Genomic DNA, 21,272 nt, shown 5'->3' with positions numbered 1-21,272 from the left:
AGAATTCGGAGTTCATGGTGGCGATCATGATGCAATGTACCTTCGTTGCATCTCGCTCATGAGTTTCAAAGGCGGTGATTTCTTCGGGAGTAGCAACTTCGGGGTTGATTTTCTCGAGCTTCTCATCGAGGACATACTCTTTATCCTCATAGCGAGCAATGGTGCGAATGTATCTTATCCATTCGCTAAAGTTCGTTCCATCGAAGGTGACCTTTTGGCAAAGGCTCATCAACGTGAAAGAACTAGCAGCAGCGTTGTTTGCGTTCGACATCTTCAATTAGAAAAAGGACAAAGATAGATTAGAATAATAATCCCTAATTATCACCCAATAAGAAAATTAGGGCTAGGATCCAACAATAACATTTACATACTAGAAAAGGGATGCCGTAATCTAACATGCAAATAAATTGAAGGTAAGTGAATGACGATTCACTAATTCTCCATTACAAAACTTAAACTATTAGTCCTAAGTGTTTTTTTTTTTAGAATTCCTAGGTTCAGATGAGATTCATTGAACTATTCAATGGCATGTTTAAATCTCGATATGCCCCTCTTGTTTGTGACTGGGATGCCGAGGATCACAAAGCGGGTGTGAATTACCATGCAAATTCACATGGTGCCTTCATTGTAACGATCACCTATTCGATGTGCCGGTAAACCACACACGCTCCATCGAACTATGATAAACAATGAATCACCCTTTGCCACCTTCGCTTAGAACCAATTAGTGTGCCGGTAAACCACACACGCTCCACTAACTTCTTAGCAAGGTGCAAAGTGTAATTTCATGGGATTGCATCAATTCACTTTTCCTAAAGTAACTAAGATTGGGAAATTTTTAAAACGTGTAGTTACTTTGTATTTCTTATTATACTTTTAATGAGAAGATGAGGTTGCCCTATCCTACCCGTTCGGCTAACGACCCTCCACCAATCAAGCAAGCGGTGGGTGTGAGTGTACACCCATTAAGCGCCATTTTATAGGCCACAACCTTATACCCACCTTATAGATCGGCTTCGTGAATGAGGCCTACTAACGGTAAGACTATCATTTAGTTATACATATATATATTATTCTAGTAATATCATATTAGTATAGGGTTATATTTTAAAACTTTTTCAAAATCTAGGGTTTGAAATTTAAGTTGTCTAAATTAAAACTTTTAATCACAAATATAAATTTCAAAACTTTAGGGTAGGTTTTAAACATTTAAAACATGAAGGATCAAATAACAAATAATTCCAATTAACAATTAATATCCTAATTATCTTTATTTGATTTATCCAAGATTTCTTTTAAGATAATTATCAAAATAATTAATCATTTATCACATAAGGAAATTAAATATTTTATTAGATGATAAATATCTTTAATTAGATCAAGATTATAGTCATATATATCAAAAAACGGATTAGGGTTGATCTAATATGATTAAGGTAAGTTTTCATAAGATAAACATGAAAAAATCCCGGTTTTGCCTAATCCAGACGCCCAAACTCACCGAGTACAGGCCTACTCGCCGAGTCCACTTTGGAACTCGCCGAGTACATGACTCATACACCCAAAATCGAATTTTGCAGGTTTGTTTCAGTTAATCAAGCAACAATTTAAAGAAAACCAAGCTAGGCTCTGATACCACTGATGGGTTTTAGCCATAAGAACTTTCCTATGGGCGCATGCAAAACCCTAATGCTTGGATCTAGGCTTTCTAATTAAACATGCTTTGAATCCAAGACTTCTAATGGGTAATTAGGTTAAATAACAACATTGAAATAGATCTAGAATCATACCTTTGGACTCCTTGTTGATCTTGTTGTCTTGGAGCTTCTAGAGTCACAAATATCACTCCTCTAATGGCTTACAAACACCAATAGCAAGCAAGATGATTTAGGAGAGAGGAGAGGGGAGGAATTCAGCCAGAGTATCTCTACTTTAGATGGTGTGTCAAATTCCCTCACCCCTAGGGTCTATTTATACTTGTAGACTCCTTAAGGGTTACAGCTTTAACCCTAATTGGATAACTTAGACTTTAAGTTGATCCATATCCTTTCCTTGATAACCCTATGGACGATTTTGGCTTATCCAAGCCCTAGAAATCGTCCATCCTATCTAGGATAAGGATTTATAGTCTAAAGTTTAACTATCAAACAATTGACAGTTTATACCCTCTTATTTAATTAATCTCTTTAAGTCACCAAATTAATTCCAATTAATCTATGACTTATATTAATCAAATAACCATATATTATTCCTTATAATATTTACTCTCTCTTAACAAATCATCCATCAAGTTGCTATGGTGAAGGCAACCCAAAAGGACCATGCACAACCGGATCAAATACTTGCCTAATATAGTTGCAGCCTTAGACACTATTCCAACATAGATAAGAACAAGTTTTCATATGGATTGTAAGGATAAGTTTTTCCGCATAGTTTTAAAATAAAAGAAAATTTTTTGATTTTATTTATTTTAAAATATCCTTACAATGGAATTTGAGGAAAAATTGTTGCTTATATGATTCCATTAATAGCAAGAGTGGAAATATGAAATTGATTCCTTTATTTGTGGTAATGTCTAAATTTACCAAATAAGGAAAGATTCTCATCACCCAAAGTCTCAATTGGACCGGGACTTGGAATCATGCAAGTTGTATAGCATGATGAATGAGAACTTTCAAGTATTGGAAAAAATTAAGACTAATTACTTGTTCACATGGATGTGTGAGTCAAGTAAAGGACTAAGGGATCGAGTACACATTCTTGTGCACCGGTCAAGTCTACCACAAAAGATCAATAAGATTATTCGTCATAATTTACTAAAGTTCAATAAATATGATTATACTTACAAGCTTAAGTGTAACTCTGAGACATTGGAAAAGGTTCCAATGCATGGCAGAGCGAATAAGAAGAATCAAATTAGGCAGAAGGATAGAAGTTCCTCAAATCTGAAAAGATGGGAGAGTACTTTAGTATCAGTTTTGTGATCATCTTAATGATTAAGAAACCATATCAAAATTAGTTCTCTAAGGAAGTCTTAGTGCATTCTTATGACTAAGAAGAAGGGATCTTGAACTGTTGAAATGGTTAAATCAAGAAGATGAGTCATACTTCGTTCCAATACAAGTCTTAGAGTCATACTCCAAGATTGTAATTTGAGTGACATGTCTTTAAGAAGGTTTAAAACACGTGTCAAATGTAAGAGTAAAAGTGTCCTACTCTTGTTCGTTTGAAGTTGGTAAGTTGTGATGTTTTGGATAAAACAAAGACCAACTTAGGCCAACTATGTGAAGTGTTTGTCTTGATAAAGAATCCGCACTATCCCTTGAATATTTGACAAGAGAGTCTTATATTTCAAGAGGACAGTGGGAGTCTTAAAGGTCTTGAAAGTCTCAAGAACTAATCAAGAATAAAACCTGAAGTTCTTCACTAGCACACGACTTAAGGTTTATAGCCTATCGTGTTGACATATTCTGTGCCCATTCCAATCAAAGTTGGCTTTGCATATGAGTTCTTAGAGTTCTCAATTGGTTGCACAACAACTTGGAAGCAATGGTAGGCCCTTGAGCTGCCAGGTGGCAAGAAATTAAGATTGAGTTCAGTCCATATGAGTTTGGATTTGTCATTATCCTTGTCTTGTGACTATGGTTTTGACAATTCACATGGATAAGAACACATACACCAATAAATCTAAGTGTCATAAGGTTTCTCTCCGATTCATCAAAATGATGGTGAGGAAACACTTTCACTAAGTAGATTTTAGTTAGATAGAAATTGTGATATTTGCATTCTCAAAGTCGTTAGTGGAGCGTGTGTGGTTTACCGGCACACTAACCTGGACTTGTGAGAAGTGGAAAAAAGGTCTAACCATTATGATTACGTCATCCCTCTTCATAATTTTTTAGACACACAAGTGTGCTATCTAAGGGAAGGTGTATGATTTTGATAAAGTTCTATCAAAACAATCCAGTATCAGAAATCTGAACTTTGGTAAGAAAGTCAATAAAGTATTGATTTCTAGAAGTCCAGCTGATTTCTAAGTACATATCAAAGCTAGTGGGAGCATAAGTGTTATGCTAATAATCATCATGTTAGTGGGAGCATGATAATTATGATAAAGATTGCAAGTTAGCAATGTTAATTATAGAAAACAAAATGTTTCAATTGGGAAAAAGTTGTTTTGCTATAATTAAGGGAAAGGAAATTATACTTCATCTCAAGTCTATAAGCTTAGCTTAGATCGTGAGGTTTTAATCATTTAGTCAAGGATATATATGTGAATTTCATGTTGGAATGGCTCAACATAAGAAAATTATGTATATGGATCCATTATTTGCGTTCTAAAATTCGGTTATGATTACGGCATCCCTTTTCATAATTTGAATTATGAGAACTTGGCAAATTGAAATGGAAATGTTATAGCAAAAGACTGGTTTAGTCTTTATGTGAGACATCATGAATCATGTCCCATATGCTTCGGATATAGGATCAATTACATGTGATATATTCATCCTTTCTAAAATTTTCAAATGCCTGGGGCATTAAGAAGGGAAAAGGTTTAGAACAGGATATGACTAAAAGGATTAAAAAATTGTCGTGGACAATCTAAGGTTTACCAAAGATTGGTTTCTCAAGGACAGTTGGAAGTATAGTGATAATACTGGAAGGACCATACTGACATAATCTGTAAGGAGGCAACTCTTGTTCAGAAATGATAGTCAAAATGGAATTTGGAAATGTTTCGAAGTTAGAATTTTCAATCTGTTTAAAATTAGGAAACATAATGCAAGAAGGATGTTTCCAAGGAGTTGATCTCCTTTGGACTGCTCTGTAATGTTTGTTGTCAAGTCTTTATGACTTTGTGCATAATCATTACAAGAGGACCAATGCATATAAGTTTAGAATCTAACAGATTTCAGTAAATGGTATGAATTTGGAATTCTTGGATTTGCAGGAGGGATTTGGGAGTGTGAAAAGAGAATCATTGAAGTTATGTTCAATTGATCTAGTTCACAAAGTAAAGATCATAGAAAAACATAGTATGCATACTTGGTGTATGGCATGACTAGTGTTTAGAAAAACATAGTGTACATGCTTGGAGCATTGGACAACTATTGTTTTAAATTCAAGAATAAAGTTGATAGCTGAAACGGTATACAATGAATAATGTGTAATCATATGGTGATAAATAAAAGGTGTTTTATTTATGTTCATAGGTTTTGATACCATATTGGATTCAATTATTATTGTGTTTCACTTTGCATGTTTTGACTTCCCGAATAAACTAGGTTATTCTTCCGGAATGACTAAGTTATTCAAACCATCCACAGTCGGTCATATGTTGGAAGTAGATATGAATTAAGACTGTCATGGGTTGGCTTGTAGAGGTCTAAGGTGTTGGACAAAGGGCTACAACACTCATGAGTGCTCATAAGTTCTGAGTATTGGATTCAACCCGCGCTCATTGGAATCACTTCATGGATTTTATCACGAGTGATCATGAGACGATAATATCTTATATTCTTCAAACCTAGAGATATGAGTTGTTACTATGAGTTGATAGTACATTGATTGCACGAAAACGCATTTGGTAACTCGGTGCTATAAAACGTGCCTTTGTGTATGATTCAACAAGTAGTAGAACAAGCCATATGAGTCGAAGTTTATCCATTCCTTTTACCTTTGGGATAAAAGCGATATCTGTGGGCCCCTCGATGATTTGATGATGACAAATGGAAGTGCTCGACCGGGCCAGGACTGATTTGATTTGTTCAATTAGTCAGTCGTCATAAATCGGAAATCGGGAAACAACAAATGGACAGAGAGAATGATTATAATCCATGTCTCAATCCATATGATATCTAGAATGGAGGAATATATGATCCCTTATCTAATGGACAAGTCATTGACAAAGGTCAGAGTTCATCTAAAAGGTCAAAGTTCGGCAAAAGCTTTTGAGAGCTACGATTGCCAGTCGGGTCCTGAAGTCATACTCAATAATAGTTTTAGACTTATCCAAGTGGGAGACTGTTGGATTAATGTCTAAGTCCATAACTATAATTGGTAAGACTTGACCCGACCCGGCATGGTCCATTTGGGTTGCATGGCATCATGCACTTGGATAGACTATAATGAGAGAAATTAGACACTTATGGTTATTAATATATTATAAGTTCTAGTATATTAATAATAAGAATAATAAGATTATTTAATTAGTATTGATCAAGAATTAATCTAGGATTAATTAAGTGATCAAAAGAAAACTAATTAAGTATATGGGTTGATTGTGTAAATCATCCATACTTGTATAGTGGGCTAATGCTCCATGGATTATCTAGTTGGGCCAAAACCCATATGATGCTCCATGGATGCTCCATGGTGTATTTGAACCCATGGATCCAAGGAAATGGAAAGTCATGACAATTAGGTTTTGCCCTAATTGTAACACTATATAAAGATATTATTCTTGACAAAATTGGCACTAGTGTGATCTAGAGAGGGCTAGCCAATTTCATGAAGTGTAGATTTCTCTCAAGTTATTCCAAGTGTATTTGGTGTTGTGTGAACCATTTGAGGTGTCACACTTGGGGCACTAGGCACTCAAGCTTCATGAAGACTTTCTACATCAAAGAGGTATGTATTCTATCTTGTTACATTCATTGTTTTGTATGCTAGATTAGGATAATACCTTGGAAGTTCTTATTTGCATGTATAATAGAGAAAACATAGATCCAAGGTATTTAGGGTTGCATGTACACTTAGGAGTGTTAGAATGCCCATAACCCAACAATAACAACAGTTATCAAGCTAGCATAGATCGACCTCCCTTCAAGATGCTTACGGGAGGAAGTGTAAGACCCCAATTTGTTGCGTCGAGGTCGGTCAGCGAGTCATGGGAGGTACCGAGGTGGTACTCAAGACTATTGAGATGACCCACCATGTCCAGAGCAGACTCTAGACTACTCAGAGTTGGTAGAAAAGCTATGCCAACAAGCACCGGCCAGACCTGGAGTTTCAGGTGGGGGATATGGTTCTCCTGAAAGTTGTCACCTTGGAAAGGTGTCATCCGGTTCAGGAAGCGAGGAAATTTGGGCCCTATGTACATCGGTTCATTCATGGTATTAGCTTGGGTGGGCCGGGTTACATATCGACTGGATCTGCCAGTCGAACTTAGTCAGATCCACAAAACCTTTCATGTCTTCCAGTTACGGAAGAGTTTGGTTGATGCTTCCGCAGTTCTGCCTTTGGAGGATATTCAGGTGGATGACTGCCTGAACTATGTTGAGAGGCTAGTGGCGATTCTAGATCGCAAGACAAAAGCCTTGAGGAACAAGGTTGTGCAGTCAGTGAAGGTGCAATGGTTGCACCGCAAGGGTTTAGAATGGACATGGGAGCCAGACAAGGAGATGAGAGAGCATTACCCAGGATTATTTGGAGCAGTGGACTTTAAGGATGAAGTCTGAGACAAGTGGGGGAGAATTGTAATGTTTGGTTCCTGGTATGCATTTAAATTTATAAACTATTCACCTTTTTAGAGAAACTCGACAAGTTGGGAGCCCTAAACTCATCGAGTAGAGATGATTTGGGTTGCGGGTTAAGAAACCTACTCAACGAGTTGGGAGGCCTCAACTCGACAAGTAGGCTGGTAGAAATGAAACCCTAATTTTCGGGGTTTGCAACCTATTTTAACAACTTAAGCTCTAGTGTTTGGCCTCATTTCCAGACTCCACTGTCCTAACCCTAAATCTCAAAACCCTAAAGACATTGTGAGTGTTGGTGAGCTATTCTAAGTGTTTTTGGTGTGTGATTGAAGCCATTGGAAGAAGGAAAAGCTTGGAGACACAAGAAAGAGCTTATAGATCCAAAATCCTTGCCTCATCCATGGCATTTTTCTAGTATAAAGTTGAACCTTGCCTTATGGTTATCTAGAGCTTCATCGTAGAGTACTTTGCTTGTTTGTGGTCCAAATGATATGGTTCTTGAGAGTTGGACATACCAAATGGAAAGCACTTTAGATCTAGAGTCTTGAAGGACTTTCATGGAATAAAGGTGCCAACTTTATGGTCATGGAAGTCCCATGCAACCTTTAAACCATTATTTTGGCCTTTTAAGCTTCTTATGGCTATGCATGTAGAGAAAGTTGGGAACATTACGTGATCATCTAGTCTCTAGGGTCCAAATCTATGTTCTTGTGCCCTATCTTGAAGTTTTGATGGCTTTTGGATTTAGATCTACGCCTTATGGGGTTTGGGTTGAGCTTAATCTCTTTAGAAGGGGTATTAATGGGTAAAGTTGGAAATTTTAACCTTCTAGAGGCATTTTCAGTCTAGATCTGGAATATAGGGTTTAGATTTGAACAATAATGGCTTAATGCATGAAGAAGGGGTTAACAGATTGAAGAACTTGATGAGTTCATGGAGAAACTCGATGTGTTAACTTGAAGTGTCCCAATTTTTTGAAAAGAAAGAACTCGACGAGTTGATTCGAATTATCATGATTCTGTGATTTATGGAAACTCTCCGAGTTGAAGGATAACTCTACGAGTTGAGTCAACTCGGAGCGCTGACTTTGACTTTGACCATGGTGTTGACTTTGACTTTGACTTTGACCAAAGTTGACCCTTGAGGGGTTATGAGTATGAAATGGTATTTGAGAGGTTGTTTTGGTTTAGCGATTTAGTAGAGTTGACTCAGGAGCAGAGATGTTTCAGCTATCATCCGACACTTGAGGTGAGTTTCCTCCTGTTTGAACAGGTCGAATATATATATATATATATATATATATATATATATATATATATATATATATACATACATATATATATATATATGTGTGTGTGTGTGTGTATGTGTGTGTGTGTTTATATGTTTTCCGAACTAAGGTCCGATGGCGGGTGATGCCCGAGGAATGTTTATATGCTTTCCGGATCACGGTTCGATGTCGGGCGATGCCTGAGGAATGTTTGTATGTTTTATGTCTCTATGATTCTTGCAAGTGTCTGTACTTGTATGTTTCTAAACAATGTCTGATACCAAGCAATGCTTGAGGAATGGTGTATGCTTGTATTTTGTGATTATTTTTTGTGTATTGCTGATATGTTTATATGTATACCGAGCTCAGCTCGATGTGGGGTGGGGCCCGATGTCAGACACTGTTCGATGTCGGGCGAGGCCCGATGAAGGGAAGGGCCCACCATATGCGATCATGTGTATGGTATGTGGTAGTTTGGGTAAACTCACTAAGCTTCGTGTTTACGGTTTCAGTTTTGGTTTCGGATACGTCCGGTAACAAAGGAAAAAGCTCAGGATGACTGCATTGTACACACCATGATGTTTAGCTTGGGATGTCTACTCTGATATTTTTTATATGGATACTATGATTTTGATGATTTGGATACTTTGACTTATGTTTTGACATATGTTTTGATAACTATGATTTTTCTTTAATAATTAAAAATAAAAATTTTTAGACCATATTTTATGTATGTTACAACATGTGATTAGAACTTCTTAATAGGTGTAATAAAAGAAATAACATATGATTGTATATATTTTATGGTAAACGTTTAATTGATTATGACTCAACAAATATACACAATAGTCATAATATAAAAACATATTTGTGACAAAAACTATCTTACGGCGAAAGTTTAATTTGTGAGGTACTTTTAAACTTAATAATATTCGATATAAAAGATAAAATAAGTAGCTACAAGATTTGTTTTGGTAAGACTTTACATTCTAACTCATAATATATATATATATATATATATATATATATATATATATATATATATATATATATATATATATATATATATATATATATATATATATATATATATATATATATATATATATATATATATATATATATATATATATATATACTAGTTGTTTACATTAAAATTATTATGTGGTTAAAAACGTATACGAGAACTTAAAAAACAACGTATCAAATTATAATGTTTGTTATTGGATAAACTATTTCAAATATTTTATTTCTAAAACTCCGTTTTATACCAAATCAACTAATAAACATTTCAAAAACAAAATAAAATAAAATAAAATAAACCTTAAGTTGTTTTAACTAAGCAAATCCTAAACACCCTAGTACCATGTTACCAAGTTTTTTTTTTTTTTTTTTTTTTTTTTTTTTTTTTTTAAGGAATGAAAGGTAAGAAAAACTATCTTCTTGAGCTTTTCTTCAAAGGAGATAAAGGAAATGATATACAATAAAATGTAATCTCAAATTTCATTTAAGAACCGGAAAGAAAGAAAATGAAAAGAAAGTTGAGGTTTTTTATTTAAAAATATCCCCAAAATATGAGATGATGGGAAGGAAATGATACGAACGCCGAGCTTTCGAGTTTAATAAAAGAAAAAGAAACAAAAAAGATAAAAGAAAGTTAAGAGAGAAAATAAAAGAAATTAAAATATAAAATTTTCTTTTATGTCTCAGTTGAAAATAAATGAAAGGAAATTTATAATTTTTGATAATTATTTCCAAATCTTCGTAAATGGAAAGAAAAATTAGAAAATAAAGTGATCTCTCTACTTCCTTCCATTTATTTCCTTTAATGAAACTCGGAAAATCAATTTATTTTATTTTATTCTCATTATTTACAAACTCTTTTTTTTTTCTCTAGTTAAGTTGAACTCGAAACGGAGATAAAAGAGTTTCCTTTTCTTTCATTTATATTCCCTCCATTTTAAATTTGAAGGATGTAAAGGAAGATCAACAATAGGGATTATCAATACAATTCTAAAAGTTAGATCTACTTTGATTAAACTAAAATGCCAAAAAAAAAATATACGTTTTGTTTTATAATATTTATAATTTTTTTTAGAAACAAATGCGAGATTTAGAAAAGTTAACCACTTGTTGCTAGTTAAGGACATTACGTAAACACCTTGGGTTTTGAAGCCTATTTAATAAAGCCAGACAAAATTAAATAACCAGGAACTTGCATATTAAATAAATCAAACCTAAACACTCTACCAACTCTACTACTCTACAGATTAATATGTAGCTCACTTCATAATTAAGAATTTCACATTTGATTTTATATATATATATATATATATATATATATATATATATATATATATATATATATATATATATATATATATATATATATATATATATATATCAAATGTATTTAATATCAAAATTGATTGATGACAAATTAACAACTACATATCGTGAATTACAAATATAATTAATGGAGAGAAATACATATAAATATAGCAACCTTGATATATATATATATATATATATATATATATATATATATATATATATATATATATATATATATATATATATATATATATATATATATATATAGGGTTAGGTTCATTTGAGACCACTTATATTTTGTGAGACCGTGAGACGCATTTTGTTATTTTTTTTTATTTTTTTTATATAATTCATGTTCCGAAAATAATATTTAAAAAAAGAATTTTTTTGATTTTTTCCATTTATTTTGTATTTCAAAATTATTTTTACAATATGTACAGTGTAATATTCTATTTAGAATATTTCACGTATTTTTCAAAAAGAATAGAATTTTTTTTTATTTTTTTTATTTTTTTTAGTTAATTCAAGTTCCGAACATAATATTTAAAAAAAGAATTTTTAGATTTTTCCATTTATTTTGCATTTTAAAATTATTTTTTAGAATATGTTAGTGTAATATTCTATTTAGAATATTTCACGTATTTTTCAAAAAAAAACGGAATTTTTTTATTTTTTTTTATTTTTTTTATATTTTTTAATATTTTTTTTAGTTAATTCAAGTTCCGAAAATAATATTTAAAAAAAGAATTTTTGGATTTTTTTCATTTATTTTGCATTTTAAAATTATTTTTAGATTTGGTCTCACGGTCTCACAAAATTAGAATGGTCTCAAATGAACTTGAACCTATATATATATATATATATATATATATATATATATATATATATATATATATATATATATATATATATATATATATATATATGTATATATGGGAAAAATGAATATACCCTTAAGGGTATATAAACTTAGGTACCCAAACTCACAATAATTAATAGTTTTGTTAGATATATTTATTATAATGTGTTTAAACTTCAACCCCTAACTTGATTTACATTGAAGATTTTTGAAATTTCACTATTATCTTTCTCTTATATCATATCTTTTTGCCGAATACCTACTAGGCTATATATATTATAGTTGAAAATGAAAAGTATGTAAGATGAAGATAAATGTGAAATTTATAAAAATCTTAGAAGTAATCAAGTTATAAGTTGAATTATAACAACAAATAGACAATTACAATTTAAATATATAATACAAAACGATATAATTAAGTGAGTTTGGATACCTAAGCTTATATACTCTTAAGGGTATATTCACTTTTCCATATATATATATATATATATATATATATATATATATATATATATATATATATATATATATATATATATATATATATATATATATGGAAAAGTGAATATACCCTTAAGGGTATATAAGCTTAGGTACCCAAACCCGTTATAATACATCATTTTGTTTAATATATTCATTATAATGTTCTTAAATTCAACCATTCACTTAATTTACTTTCAAAATTTTGGATATTTCATTATTATCTTCCTTTTACATCACGTCTTTTTGTCGAACACCTCCTAGGCTATATATATTATAGTTCAAAATGAAAATTATGTAAGAGGAATATAAATGTGAAATTGATAAAAATCTTGGAAGTAAATCAAGTTAGAAGTTGAATTATAAGAACATTAGACAATTACAATGTATATATATGATACAAAACGATGTAGTATAGTGAGTATGGGTATCTAAGGGTATCTAAGTTTATATACCCTTAAGGGTATATTCATTTTTCCCATATATATATATATATATATATATATATATATATATATATATAATATCAAAATGATTGATGACAAATTAACAACTACATATGGTGAATTACAAATATAATTTATGGAGAGAAATACATATAAATATAGCAACTGAAATATGGAATTAAAAGATATAGGACGGCAACCTTGATAGGTTTTTTAAAAGTTTTAAGCTTTCAGTTTTAAATAAAAACTTTAATTAAAGGAAAAGTTTTGTTAAAAAATTCGAGTATAAATAAAACAAAAACTTTTAATTTTTTAGTATCATATTGATGTGAAATTCTCATGTATTTTCATATTTTTTTAATCATAATCTTATATAATAATAATTTTACCTAATTAAACAATAACCACTCAAAAAAATTTCTAAGGGAGCATATTCATACACAACAGTTTTTTATGTACAAAACAATTTTTGCTAAAATTTTGTATTATACAACTCTATAAACAAAAATTATTGTGTATAAAGAAAATTTTATGTGTACAAATCATTTTCTCCTTTTCTAACTTATGATAATTAATGGTAATATGGTATAATAGATTTAAGGCGTATTCGACACGGAGCGTTTGGAAGCGTTTGAGAGTTTCTATCTTCTAGCGTTTGATAAAACGCTTCTTTTCTAACAGAAAGTCTCGTTTAGCACTACAAACTTTTAGTGTTTAGTTTAAATAAAATGTTTCAAATCCAAATGCTACTTTATGTTGCGTTTAACAAAATGATACCAGCTACAAGCTACCCGTTACAATTTAATTTCCCTTAATTGAAAAGGTTTGTCTATATAAGATCATTGAAATATTTTGCTCATACTTTCTATTTTGTTACCCACACAGGAATTTTTTTCTTTTCAACTCCATTATAACAATCATTTAGACAAAATTACAAAAATGGTCCCTGTGGTTTGCTAAAAGTCGCAAATGGTCATTGGGGTTTGTAAAAGTTGCAAAGTTGGCCCTTTTTATTAACATCATTAGTAAAACGTCGTTAGAGACTGAATCTGTAAGGGCATTTTCATCTTTTCAAGTATAAAGGGAATGAATTCGTAACATTTGATAAACCACAGGGTCCATTTTTGAAGTTTCTTTGAAAAATTGAGTTAATTTGCTGAAGGAAAGGGGGAAGGCTCGAACTCACGACCTCAATCTCCATTTTATTATCAAAGCCTTAACCAGTTGAGCTGAATGCTTAGTTGGTTATAGCTTCCTAAAACTAACTTATATAATACTGGAAACATTAATATTTAAATAAAAGATGACTTACAAATAACATTTTTTACATAATTTTTTTTTAAATAAAACAAAATGTACAAGTGGCTGGATGTAGTCAAGGTTTATTATTGCGAGATCCTTTACCATCTAGGTAAAGCAAACACGGTAGCGGACGCCATGAGCATAAGTCGGTACCCTCTGTTCCAGTTACATGTATGAGGATATATGTGGATTCTCCAATCATGAGCTTGATTAAGGAAGCTCGGGTTGAGGGTGTTCGACAAGAGAGTTGGAAGTTGGGGAGGATCAAAGGTGAGATCACCCAATTTGTGCAGGATAGTCGCGGATTTTTGACCTGATGCAGTCGGGTCTGGGTTCCGATGTCTGGTGGGGTCAGACAAATTGTACTGTAGAAGGCTCATAAGTCTCGTTTCTCTATTTACCTAGGGGCCACCAAGATGTACCGAGATCTTATATTGAGCTACTGGTGGCCGTGCATGAAGCAAGATATCGCTTGGTACGTTGAGAGGTGTTTGACATGCAGGATGGTCAAGGCCGAGCATCAGAGGCCGCATGGAAAGCTACAACCTCTTGAGATTCCCATGTGGAAATGGGGGCAGATCATGATTGATTTCATCACGATGTTTCCGAGAAAGCCAAGGGGTTTTAATGGTATATGGGTCATCGTGGATCGATTGACAAAGAGTGCCCATTTTCTGCCCATTCGGGATAGCTCATCGGCCGAGAAGTTGGTCGATGTGTATATTCGTGAGGTCATTGCTCGCCATGGGGTTCCGGTCTCTATCGTTTCAGACCGTGATGTTCATTTCAGCTCCCGATTCTGGAAGAAGTTCCATGAGGAACTAGGCACGATACTGCACTTCAGCACAACTTATCATCTGCAGACTAATGGCCAGAGTGAGCAGAACATCCAGACTCTCGAGAATATGTTGAGAGCATGTGTCAATGACTTCGGTGGGAGTTGGGACTTCTACCTATGTCTTGCTGAGTTTTCCTACAACAAAAACTTTCATTCTAGTATTGGTGCTCTTCCATTTGAGTTGTTACATGGGCGGAGGTGTTGTACCCTAGTATGTTGGAGTGAGGTTGACCACAGGGTGATGGGTCAGGCTGAGGTGGTTATGCTGACCACTGAGAAGATACAATATATCAGATAGAGGTTACAGACTGCTTAGAGTCGGCAGAAGAGTTACACTGACCGGTGCCGATCTGAGCTGGAGTTTCAGGTTGGGGATATGGTACTACTGAAGGTCTCACCATGGAAGGGTGTGATTTGCTTCAAGCAGAAGGGAAAGTTGGGTCCCCGACATATTGGAGCATTCAGGGTTATTTACAGGGTTGTCAAAGTAGCATACAGATTGGATCTCCTAGAGGAGCCCAGTTAGATCCATAGCACTTTTCACACGTCGCAGTTGCGGAAGTGCATACTAGATGAAGAGGCAGTGATGTCATTAGATGATATTCAGGTTGATGAGCGCCTGAATTACGTGGAGAGGCTAGTGGTTGTCCTGGAGAGGAAAGTGAAGGTTCTACAGAATAAGGAGGTACCTTTGGTTAAGGTACACTGAGAGCATCGGAGGGGATCCGAGTGGCCTTGCGAGCCGGAGGTTGAGATGCAGGAGCATTATCCGGATTTGTTTGCCGCAATGGACTTTGAGGACGAAGTCTAGTTCAAGTGGGGGAGAGTTGTAACATCCCGACTCCCAGGTATATGAAATTATCTTGTAAAGGACAGTTTGACTTGGAACTCGTCGAGTGGATGGGCTCAGACTCGACGAGTAGGAAGTGATGGATTAGTGTCTAAGTCCATATGGTATGTACTTGACCCGATTGGCATGGTCCATTTGAGTTGCATGGCATCAGAACAATTTGGATAGACTTTTGTGAGAAAAGGATAATTATGATTTGTTAATATATTATAAGTTCTAATATATTAATATGAAATCATATTATTTAATTAGTATTGATCAAGAATTAATTTGGAATTAATTATGTGATCAAAAGGAGACTAATTAAATATATGGCGATTGATTGTGTAAATCATTCATTCTTATATATGTGGGCTAATGATCCACAGTTCTTCATGTTGGGCTAAAACCATGGAGTAACCCATGGATACTCCATGGAGGTTTTCACCCATGGAGCATGAAGAATATGGAAAGACATGAGTTACATGGTGTAACCCTAATAGCCACCATATATAAGGACCCTATGGCTCAAGAAATTTGCACTACTGTGTGTACATATGAGGGCTAGCCAATTTGAGCATAGGAACCTTTTCTCTCAAGTTATTCCAATATGTTGGTGATGTTGTGTGAACCATTTGAGGTGTCACACTTGAGGCACTATGCTCTTAAGCTCCATAGAATCAAGCTACAACAAAGAGGTATGTAATTCTACTATAATATATATTATATTTTCTTCATATTATGCTAGTTAGAACAATACCTTGGAAAATTGATATTTTCATGTATAATAGAGAAAACATAAATCCAAGGTATTTAGGATTGCATGTACACCTTAGGAGTGTTAGAATACTCAAAACCCTTCAGTGGTATCAGAGCCTAGGCTTGTTTTCAATTATACTTGATGCTATTTGCAAGAAAAATCGTTTTTTGTAATCTGCCAGTTCACCACGAGGTGGTGACTGTTCAGTAAAAAAAATCAGGCTTTTGGCCTGTTTTGGATTAGAATCATTACCACAAAGTGTTTTTGTTCATAAAACATGATTTTGATGTTATGCTAATGTTTATTCTCATCCAAATAAATGATACTTGTCAAAGTTTCAATACTTTTTTTTGTTTATGTGATTAGCTAAGTTCTTGAAAATTGTTGATATGAATTATCTTGCTCTTATGAGTTGTTTTAGACTAATAGAAAAGGTATGTGATAATACGTTTTCAATCCAAATTTATCTAAAAGTTGTTCATAATATGCGTTTTTGTAACTTGTCCTCAAGTTGTATGAAAAGTCACATTTATGATTATTAAAATTAATAAGATTTCCATAAGTTATAAAAAAAAATGAAGAGTCTCATTTTATAAATGTTTTAAAGTCTTCCATAACTTGTCCTCAAGTTATGGAAGTTGAAGAGTTTTTTTATTAAAAATTACTATAAACACATAAGTTATGGAATAGAAAAGTTTTTGAATTATTCAAAACTTACCCTCACGTTTAGGAATTTATAAATTTTCCCTCATGAATACTTTAATTCCATGTTAAGCCCTGAGAATTTTAAAAGTTAAAATTCAACCCTTATACTTTATAGTATTATAACTTAATAATATATATATATATATATATATATATATATATATATATATATATATATATATATATATATAGAGAGAGAGAGAGAGAGAGGGAGAAAGAGAGAAATAAGATCAAATGAGAACAGCAAAAAGGTTGAGAACGCGAAAACAAAGTATATTCATTTGTGATTCCATGTATTCATTTGTGGAGGAATGATTAATTTTTACGTATTTAATTTCAATTGAAGAAAAAAACCATATTCATGTTGATTGTGCGTAAAAATTTATCATTTCTCCACAAATGAATACATGGAATCACAAATGAATATACTTGTTTTCGCGCTCTCAACCTTTTAGGTGTTCTCATTTGATCCTTTCCGTATATATATATATATATATATATATATATATATATATATATATATATATATATATATATATATACTTTTTCATGGAATTACAAATGAATATACTTGTTCTCGTGTTCTCAACCTTTTAGGTGTTCTCATTTGATCATTTCCCTATATATATATATATATATATATATATATATATATATATATATATATATATATATATATATATATATATAAGAGCAAGTTAGTCTTACCGTTAGTAGGCCTCATTCACGAAGCCGGTCTATAAGAGGGGCATACGGTTATTACCTATAAAATGCCAGTTTAATGGGTGTCCACTCTCTTCCACCGCTTCCTTGACTGGTGGAGGGTCGTTAGCCGAACGGGTAGGACAATGACTAGAATTCTCCCTTCATTAAAAGTATTAATGATAAATATAAAATAACTAAACCTTTTATAAATTCCCAATCTTAGTTACTTTAGGAAAATTTGAATTTTATGCTAACCCATGAAATTACACTTTGCACTATGCTTAAGTCGGTCAGTGGAGCGCGTGTTGTTAACCGACAAACTAGCTTGATTTAATAAGGTAGGCAAAGGGTAACTTAATGTTTATAATAGTATCGATGGAGCGCGTATGGTTAACCGACATATCGATTGAGGGGTAAATATTAAGAGTACCAAGTATAATTGCATGGTTATTCACACCTTATTTTGTGATCCTCGACATCCCAGTCACAAAACCTGAGAGGGCACAATCGAGATTGAAACATACCGTTGAAAAGTTCAATGAATCTGAAAAGATCTAGGAGTTTCAAATCCAATTAAAACCTAATAAATTATTTCGTTTTTCATGGTGGAAATTGGTGAATCATCATTCGCCTACCTTCAAATATTCTATAGCTTGGATTACGACATCCCTCTTCCAAGTTATAAAATATTGTGTTGGGTCCTAGCCTTAATATTTCATATTGGGTGTTATATTAAGGACTTTAAATCAACTATCTTGAATATCTCCCAAAAGATGTCTTGTTCAGACATCTATGATCTTTCGAAAAACTCATGGAACAAGTTTTCCTAATGAAGATGATGTCCCATAAATCATTCTTCACTCCCTCCACTCCTCTAATTATTCTCCCTAACCCACAAGTTGAAGGTCACTCAAGCCCTTTTGGCAAGCAAGGTCTATGTGTGCTCACATCTTGGAGTTGAAGTCACATATTGACAAGCCGGAAGAGTTGGGTGTCAAAGTCTTGAGGAAGTTGGATGTTGACTAATCACTTCCTAAGACACTTAGTGAGTTCTCTATGGACTACTATGTAAAAGACTAGGACATGACCCTTAATGATCTTATCTATTTGCTTTGTGCTGCTAAATCAACAATGATTTGGAGCAATGGTAGAGCACATTTGATTAGAAGATCAACTTCCCAAACTTCCATGGACTTTGAAAATGGTAACATTGGATATCCAGAAAAGCTTTCTCTTCCTAATGGAAAGGGATTGGCCATAGTCAACTTCGTTGACCAAATGGTAAAGAGAAATGAAAGTCTGAGATAGTCCAATGCACCATTCCCAAAGGGTCTATATGTTTCTGTTGCCAAAGGAAGGGGTATTGGTTGCAAAGCTGCCTTAACTACCTGAAAATCTGAGAGAAGGTCTAGTCAAAAAGCTTGACTCTGCTTCAGGTAACTCCACTATCTAACTCTCTTAAGTTCCTATTTGAAGATTCTTAATACATTTTTAATGTATGGAAAGATCAAGCAAAGGGAAGGGAACTTAGAAAAAGAGTATGCTAAATCTGATGGCGAAGATGGATTTCAATCACATGGTTCGAAGATCGGATTCTTGAGCTACTCTTATGAGTTATGATAGATTTCTAGAAAATATGTAATAGCATAGTTTCCATATAAAGTTGCATTGTAAGGAAACATATTTTTCCGCATCTTATAAATAAATAATTTTTTGTTTATTTTGTTTTATCCCCTTGCAATGACATTTATGGAAAATTGATGTTTGTATGTTTCTAGTAATAATGGAAATGTGAATTTGATTATTTCATTTTGGTTGTGTCTAAATTTACCAAACACGGAAAGATTCTCATCACCCAAGTTTCAATTGGACCGAAACTTGGAATCATGCAAGTTATATTGTATGATGAATAAGAATTTTCATCTTTGGAAAATTAAGACTAATTCTTTGTTCACATGTATATGTGAGTGAAGTGAAGGACTAAGGGATCGAGTACACATTCTTGTGCACTGGTCAAGTCCACCACAAAGATCGATAAAACTATTCGTCATGATTTACTAAAGTTTAGTAAATATGGTTATACTTATAAGTTTAAGTATAATTCTGAAACATTGGAAAAGTTTCAATGTATGGCAGAACAAATGAGAATAATCAAATTAGGCAGAAAGATAAAACTTTCTCAAATCTGAAAAGATGGGAGAGTACTTTATTATCATGTTTTGTGATCATCTTAATGATTAAGAAAGCATATCACAATTGGTCCTATAAGGACATCTTAGTGCATTCCTATGGGTAAGAAGAGGAATCATGAATTGTTGAAATGGTTAAAGCAAGAAGATGAGTTATACTTCATTCCAAAACAATTCTTAGATTCATATTCCAAGATTGTAACTTGAGTGACATATCTTAAAGAAGGATTATAACACTTGTCCAATGTAAGAGTAAAATGTGTTCTGCTCTTGTACATTTGAAATTGGTAAGTTGTGATGTTTTGGTGAAAACAGAGACCAACTAAGGCCAATTGTGTGAAGTGTTTGTCTTGATAAAGAATCCGCACTATCTCTTGAATATTTGGCGAGAGTGTCTTATATGTCAAGAGGACAGTGGGAGTCTAAAAGATCCTGAAAGAATTTCAAGATCTAATGAATAATACAACCTGTAGTTTCTCACTAGCTCACGACTTGAGGTTTATAACTTATCGTGTTGACATATTCCTATTTCTGTGCCCAGTCTAGTTAAAGTTGGCTTTGCATATGAGTTCAGTGAGTTCACAATTGGTTGCATAACAACTTGGAAGACATGGTAGGCCCTTGTGCTGCCAGATGGCAAGAAATTAAGATTGAACAAGTTCAATCCATATAAGTTTGGATTTTTCACTTACCTTGTCTTATGATTATGGTTTTGACAAATTTACATGGATAGGAACACATACACCATGAAATCTAAGTGTTATAAGGTTTCTCTTTGATTCATGAACATGATTGTAAGGAAACGCTTTCACTAAGTAAATTTTAGGTAGATAGAAATTGTGATATTTGCATTCTCAAAGTCGTTAGTGGAGCGTGTGTGGTTAACCGGCACACTAACATGAACTTGTGAGGAATGGAAAAGGTCTAAACAATTGAGACTATGATTATAGCGTCCCTTTTCATAGTTCTGAAATTGTTTAGACACACATGTGTGCTATCTAAGGAAAGTTGTATGGTTTTGATAAAGTTTTTTGAAAGCATTAAGTATCAGAAGTCTGAACTTTCGTAAGAAAGTCA

Source organism: Lactuca serriola, chromosome 2 (assembly GCF_051521515.1).
Source record: "Lactuca serriola cultivar US96UC23 chromosome 2, Lser_US96UC23_V15, whole genome shotgun sequence".
NCBI classification, from domain to species: Eukaryota; Viridiplantae; Streptophyta; class Magnoliopsida; order Asterales; family Asteraceae; genus Lactuca; species Lactuca serriola.
The sequence above is the reverse complement of the archived record's forward strand: the minus strand, read 5'-3'. Positions refer to the sequence as shown.